This window comes from Miscanthus floridulus, chromosome 5 (genome assembly GCF_019320115.1).
Source record: "Miscanthus floridulus cultivar M001 chromosome 5, ASM1932011v1, whole genome shotgun sequence".
Taxonomy (NCBI): Eukaryota; Viridiplantae; Streptophyta; class Magnoliopsida; order Poales; family Poaceae; genus Miscanthus; species Miscanthus floridulus.
Genome location: NC_089584.1, coordinates 29,173,561 through 29,179,326, shown reverse-complemented (window position 1 = coordinate 29,179,326; position 5,766 = coordinate 29,173,561). Strand labels below are relative to the sequence as shown.

The 5,766-nt window shown below is 54.9% G+C and overlaps 1 pseudogene; it reads left to right on the top strand.

Moving 5' to 3' along the window:
* Positions 1-404: 404 nt before the first annotated feature.
* On the top strand, positions 405-5,766 carry LOC136454466 (endoglucanase 16-like; annotated as a pseudogene).

The following is a 5,766-nucleotide window of genomic DNA, read 5'->3' as shown; positions in this document are numbered from 1 at the left end:
GCCTAATTAATTTATCATTAGCACATATTTACTGTAGCACCACATTGTCAAATCATGGACTAATTAGGCTTAATAGATTCGTCTCACAAATTTGTCTCCATCTGTGCAGTTAGCTTTGTAATTAGTCTATATTTAATACTCCAAATTAATGTCAAACATCCGATGTGATAGGGACTAAAATTTAGTCCGTAGAACCAAACACCCCCTTATTTATGGTCACCAGGGAATCTGACCGAACGGTGTGTCTTTCTTTATGGCGACACGTACACAGGATCTGACACGTGGACCCAGCCATGGGGCGCTCACGAGGAGCGTCTCAGTCTCTGGAATGTAGACGTTGCGTCGTCCTCTTCTGGCCTTCTAGGCGTCGACTTCTCCTAGCCTCTCCTGCCGCGCCGTGAGGGATGGCGCGGCGGCGCCGCGCCAAAATCGATGACGCGGCAGACCCTGCCACGTCACCGGTCAGCGTCCTAGTCATCGCCACGTCATCCATCTCGCCGCGCCACCATGCATGACGCGGCACAGGCATTTTGCCGTGCCAGAAAAACAAACGCAGCAAAAAATATTAGTTTTGAAAAAAAAACAATGTTAGATTTAAAATTAGTTTATAAAAAATGTTAAAAAAATCCACTACGCCAGACTCCTCCACCACGCGCTGCAGGTACATACTTTATTTACTAATGATGATGACAGTAATCTTAATTAATCACCGCTGCCATCACTTGCTAATGATGGGATTAGTTAGCGCACCGCACGGTCAGCGCCCCCGATTGGCTCAGAACTGACCAGAGCTTTTTGTCGTGCTGCGGAATCTGACCGGTCGGAGCCGCACGATTTTCTTCTTCTCCTGGTTTCACACCGTGCCGTGTACTCCCTCCGGTTCTCTAAATCAAGTTGTTTTGGGTTGTCTTAAGTCAAACATTTTAAACTTTGACTACAAATAACTTTTTTTAGGTTGAGTTTGAAAATATAAAAGTGATGTAAGTAGATTCATCTTGAAATGTAGTTTCATAAAAGTATATATTGATTATATTTTATAAATATTTTATAGTAAAAAGTTATAGTCAAAGTCGTTTCTTAAAGACCGTATCGATGTCCAAAACGACTTGTTTTATAGAACCGGAGGGAGTACTGGCTAGCCCTGTGCAGCAGCCGGTCCGGCGCACGTGGTAACTTGTCACCGTGCGTGACGTCGGGTCAAGGGGTGTCTGAACTTTGAACCCTGTGTGCGTGTGCGTGTCTAAAAAACTTGCTGTCCTGTCGGTCAAGAGAGGCTGCCATGTGGGGTCCCACGGATCGAGTTGATTTCGTGGGCAAGAGGAATAATCACAACGTAGCATCATGTTACTGTCTGGGTTAGGTGAGCAGAAACTACTGATTAAGCGGCTCAACGTAACCACCCCATTCGGTCACGTTGTGATGGGATCCATCGATGATATCGATCTCCAGCAAAGCTAGCTAGCCAGCCAGCAATCCATGTCGTCACATTATTGGCCTCGGCTTACCCAAAATCGACACTATTTAACTTGTTTTTTTAGTTGGAACAATATTTTTTTCTCACGTCAATTCAGCTATAACAATATTTTTCAGCTAAGTTTCAGCAAGCCGAACGAAACCATTACAACGATGCAGCGATGATGATGACGATGGATCATCGATCGAACGATCGTGGCAGGACAGTCGTCCAGGCAGAGCTAGCAGCTAGCTAGGCCAGGCCACTACTGGAATATTAGTTGGTTGGTTAGTACTGGCATGGTGTGTGAACAGTGAGTAGCACTAATCACCCACCGAAGCTAAGCTAGCTCAATCGAATAATGATGGAACCATCGGCAAAAAAAAAACTGACCTGCTGCATTGAATGCGCTGTACTTGCAGCTGTTCGAGTTCACCGACAAGTACCGGCGCAAGTACGACAGCAGCATCGCGGAGGTGAAGAGCTTACTACGCCTCCGTCAGCGGCTACCACGACGAGCTCCTCTGGGCCGCGCTCTGGCTCCACCGCGCCACCGGACGCGCCCAGTACCTCGACTACGTCGTCGACAACGCCGACGACTTCGGCGGCACCGGCTGGGCCATCACCGAGTTCAGCTGGGACGTAAGTACGCCGGCGTCCAGATCCTCGCCGCCAGGGTACGTACATACGTCGTCGTATATATTTTTTGTTTTTATTTATACTGTATAAAAAAACGAAAGGAACATGTACAAGTGCTTACGTGTCGTCGTCGTGGTTCATTTATTTCAGCTGCTCCTCAGTGGGGAGCACTCGCCGCGGCACAGGGAGACGCTGGAGCAGGGCGAAGGCGGAGCACTACGTGTGTGCAGCTGCGGATCCCTAAATTTTAGGGGGCTGATCCTTCACATATCTTTATCTGATGTTTGATCTTAAGTCTTAGTCCTACCTACATCATATAACTTTGTCTAAAAATTCATAGGGGCTCCACTGCTCCGGTATCGGTAGGGGGCTCGACACCCCACCCCCCGTTGAATCCGCCCCTGCGTGTGCGCGTGCCTGGGCAAGAACGCGGCGGACAGGAACGTGGAGCGCAGCCCTGTCGGGATGTTGTACGTGCGGCAGTGGAACAACATGCAATACGTGACCAGCGTGGCGTTCCTGCTGTCCGTCTACTCGGGCTACCTCTGCTCGTCGTCGTCGTCCGCCGGCGGGGGCGAGCAGCAGTCCGTGACGTGCGCCGCGGGCGGTGAGCGCCGCCGAGGTGTTCGCGCTGGCGCGGGCGCAGGTGGACTACGTGCTGGGCAGCAACCCGCGCGCGATGAGCTACCTGGTCGGGTACGGCACCCGGTTCCCCGCCAGGGTGCACCACCGCGCCGCCTCCATCGTGCCGTACAAGCACAACAAGGAGTTCATCGGCTGCGCGCAGGGGTTCGACGACTGGTTCATCCGCAAGGGCGCCAACCCCAACGTCGTCGTCGGCGGGCCCGACCGACGGGACCGCTTCAGGGACCAGAGGGAGAACTACATGTTGACAGAGGCGTGCACGTACAACACGGCGCCCATGGTCGGCATGTTCGCCATGCTCAACCGGCAGTCGGGCGAGGCAGAGCCCGCGGCCTTAGTGTCGGGTGAGGCGGAGCCACCCTCAGGGGTCGGGCGAGACGGAGCCCACGACCTCGGTGTCGGGCGAGGCGGAGCCACACCTCAGGGGTCGGGCAAGGCGGAGACCACAGCCTCGGTGTCGGGCGAGGTGGAGCCAGCCCTCAGGGGTAGGGCGAGGCGGAGCCCATGGCCTCGGTGTCGGGCGAGGCGGAGCCAGCCCTCAGGGGTAGGGCGAGGCGGAGCCCGTGGCCTCGATGTCGGGCGAGGCGGAGCCCACGGCCTCAGTGTCGGGCGAGTCGGAGCCAGTCCTCAGGGGTCGGTTGGAGCTGTAGTCGCGCTCTTGACTGCTCGGACGAATCAGTGTTGATGGTTATTAGCTTCTCTTCAGGTACCCTAGTATTGGTCCCCGACAGTAGCCCCCGAGCCTGCGGAGGACTAGAATACTCCTTCAGAGGCTTTTTCGAATGGGGGGACTCTGAAGGCCTTGGCCTTCCATTGTCGCCCACAATGTGACCTAGGGACGGCGATTCCCTTTCCTCGAGCCCCCTCTCGTAGCAGGGGCCTGGTCGAGGATCGGTTCGTCTTTGCGATTGTCTTCCCTCAAGCGCTTTTTTCGATAAAAACGGAGGGACCGAGCCATGCCATGATTTTCCTCTAAGGACGAATCATGGCATTCGGTGAGCTGTTTAATGGGCTTGTCTGAGTGGGGTCCCCAACAACCTATTCGCGGGAATCTGGCTTGGGTCAGTTCGGTGATCGACTCCCGATTCTTAGCGGTCAATCCATATAGTTCTCGAGTCCGTTTGACCGGTCCCGAGGGCTATGTGCCTTTCTTCGAGGAAAAGCCACAGATCGTAACCGGCCGAGACTCGAACATGAGCTGGGATGCCCACGGTGCTCGCGCGCTCGGGTTCTGGCCGCTAGCGGGCCCATCCCTTTCTACCTCTCACTCTAGAGGTGCCTGGAGCGGTTGTCAAACCCGTCGATGGGCCGACCTACGGACTCCTTGGCCCACTCGGGCCATAGAGATGCTTTTAGATCCATATTTCTCTTACCCGTGACGAGTCGTGGCCTGTTCGGAGAGGCAAAACATCCGGCGAGTTTTCCGAGGGAACGGATAGAGATTGCCTGTGAACGTCCCGTGACGGGATGTTGTGGCAGATCATGGTAGGCACGGAGATCTAGGCAGACGGTTGGTTTCCTCGTATCCGTCGCTCCTATAAAACCAAAGGGTTCGCCCCTAAGGTTCCATACCTTGCATCCTTGCCTCCGCAGCCACAACCGCCGCCGCCAATCGCTTAGGTTTTCTGCCTCCGCCTCCCCGTTGCCGTTGAGCCTGTATCCAACCGTCCCCACCTCCAATGGATCCATGGTGCTGTTCTAACATCACCTTTTAGCGCATGGAGGGCCTCGTCCATCGCGGTCTTCTCCGCGTGCGGACCTCGGCCGAGGAGTGGCTGCTGCCTGGCGAGGAGGATCTGCCATCACCGCCCGATGGTTACATAGTGTCATTCGCCCACTTCCATGAGCAAGGGTTCGCGACCCCTACCCACAGATTTCTCCGGGGGCTGCTGCACTACTACAAGATCGAGCTGCAGCATCTCAACCCCAATGGGATCCAGCACATAGCAGCGTTCATCGCCCTGTGCGATGGATTCCTAGGGATCATCCCCCATTTTGATCTGTGGAGGTACTTCTTCGCCATCACCCTCTAGAAGAAGAGGGAGAAGAGCGGTAGGCAGGAGCTGCACATGCCTATGGGGTACGCCGGCATCCAACTCTGGAACAACTGGGTCGGCGAGTATCCGTCGATGCGGCTGTCAACGTCCAACAAGGGGTGGCATTCTCAATGGTTCTACCTCAAGAACGACGCCGCCGCCCCTCTGCCAGAGTTCACCGAATGCCTGATCAAAGAGGCCCTAGAGTCTTGGAGGAAGTGGGGCGTTCCAGAGAAGGACAAGAAGAAGATCTGGGACCACATCGCCGCCATCCACATCCTGAGGGAGAGCAGCCTAAAGGGGTCAGGCATCATCGGGGCCTACCACGCAAGGAGGGTGGCGCCGTTGATGATGCGCGTGCTCCCGCTGTACGCGATGACGCCCGAGGCGTTGTTTGATAGAATAGTGCTTGCCGAGGGAGCGCTCCCCGACTCTGAGGTCGCGCAATGCATTAAGGAGGCGATGAGCCTTCACGGGATGACACGGGTGCCCCTCAATTTCGTCTACCTGGTCCCAGGACATCCTCCGATGCAGCCAGAACCAGGCCATGTCGTCTTCATAAGTTTCCCTCCTCATACCTCCTCTTCAATTGATTTTCAGACCTCTTGATACTAACTCTGAGAGGGACGGGACCAGCTGAGGGACCTCATCTTCATAGATCATTCGGTGCCGTTGCCAAGGGATTCATCCATGAGGGTGGCTAATCGTGCCGAGGGCGAGCGACTGAGGAAGGCGAACGAGTACAAGAGGAAGAAGAAGCAGCGGAAGCTGCAGGCGCGGGGGCGAGGGGAGGACACCGACAACGACGACGATGATGATGATGGGGACGATGATGAGGTAGTCAACGACATCGAGTGGGGCGACCTAGAGAACGAGAATATGCTGACAGGTATCGATTCATCCTTGCAGGAGTTAGGACCTTTCCTGTTCCATGGAGGGGAGGGCATGTTCGGGGAGCTGGCGAAGACAGGCCATACTGTCGGCCTATCCTAG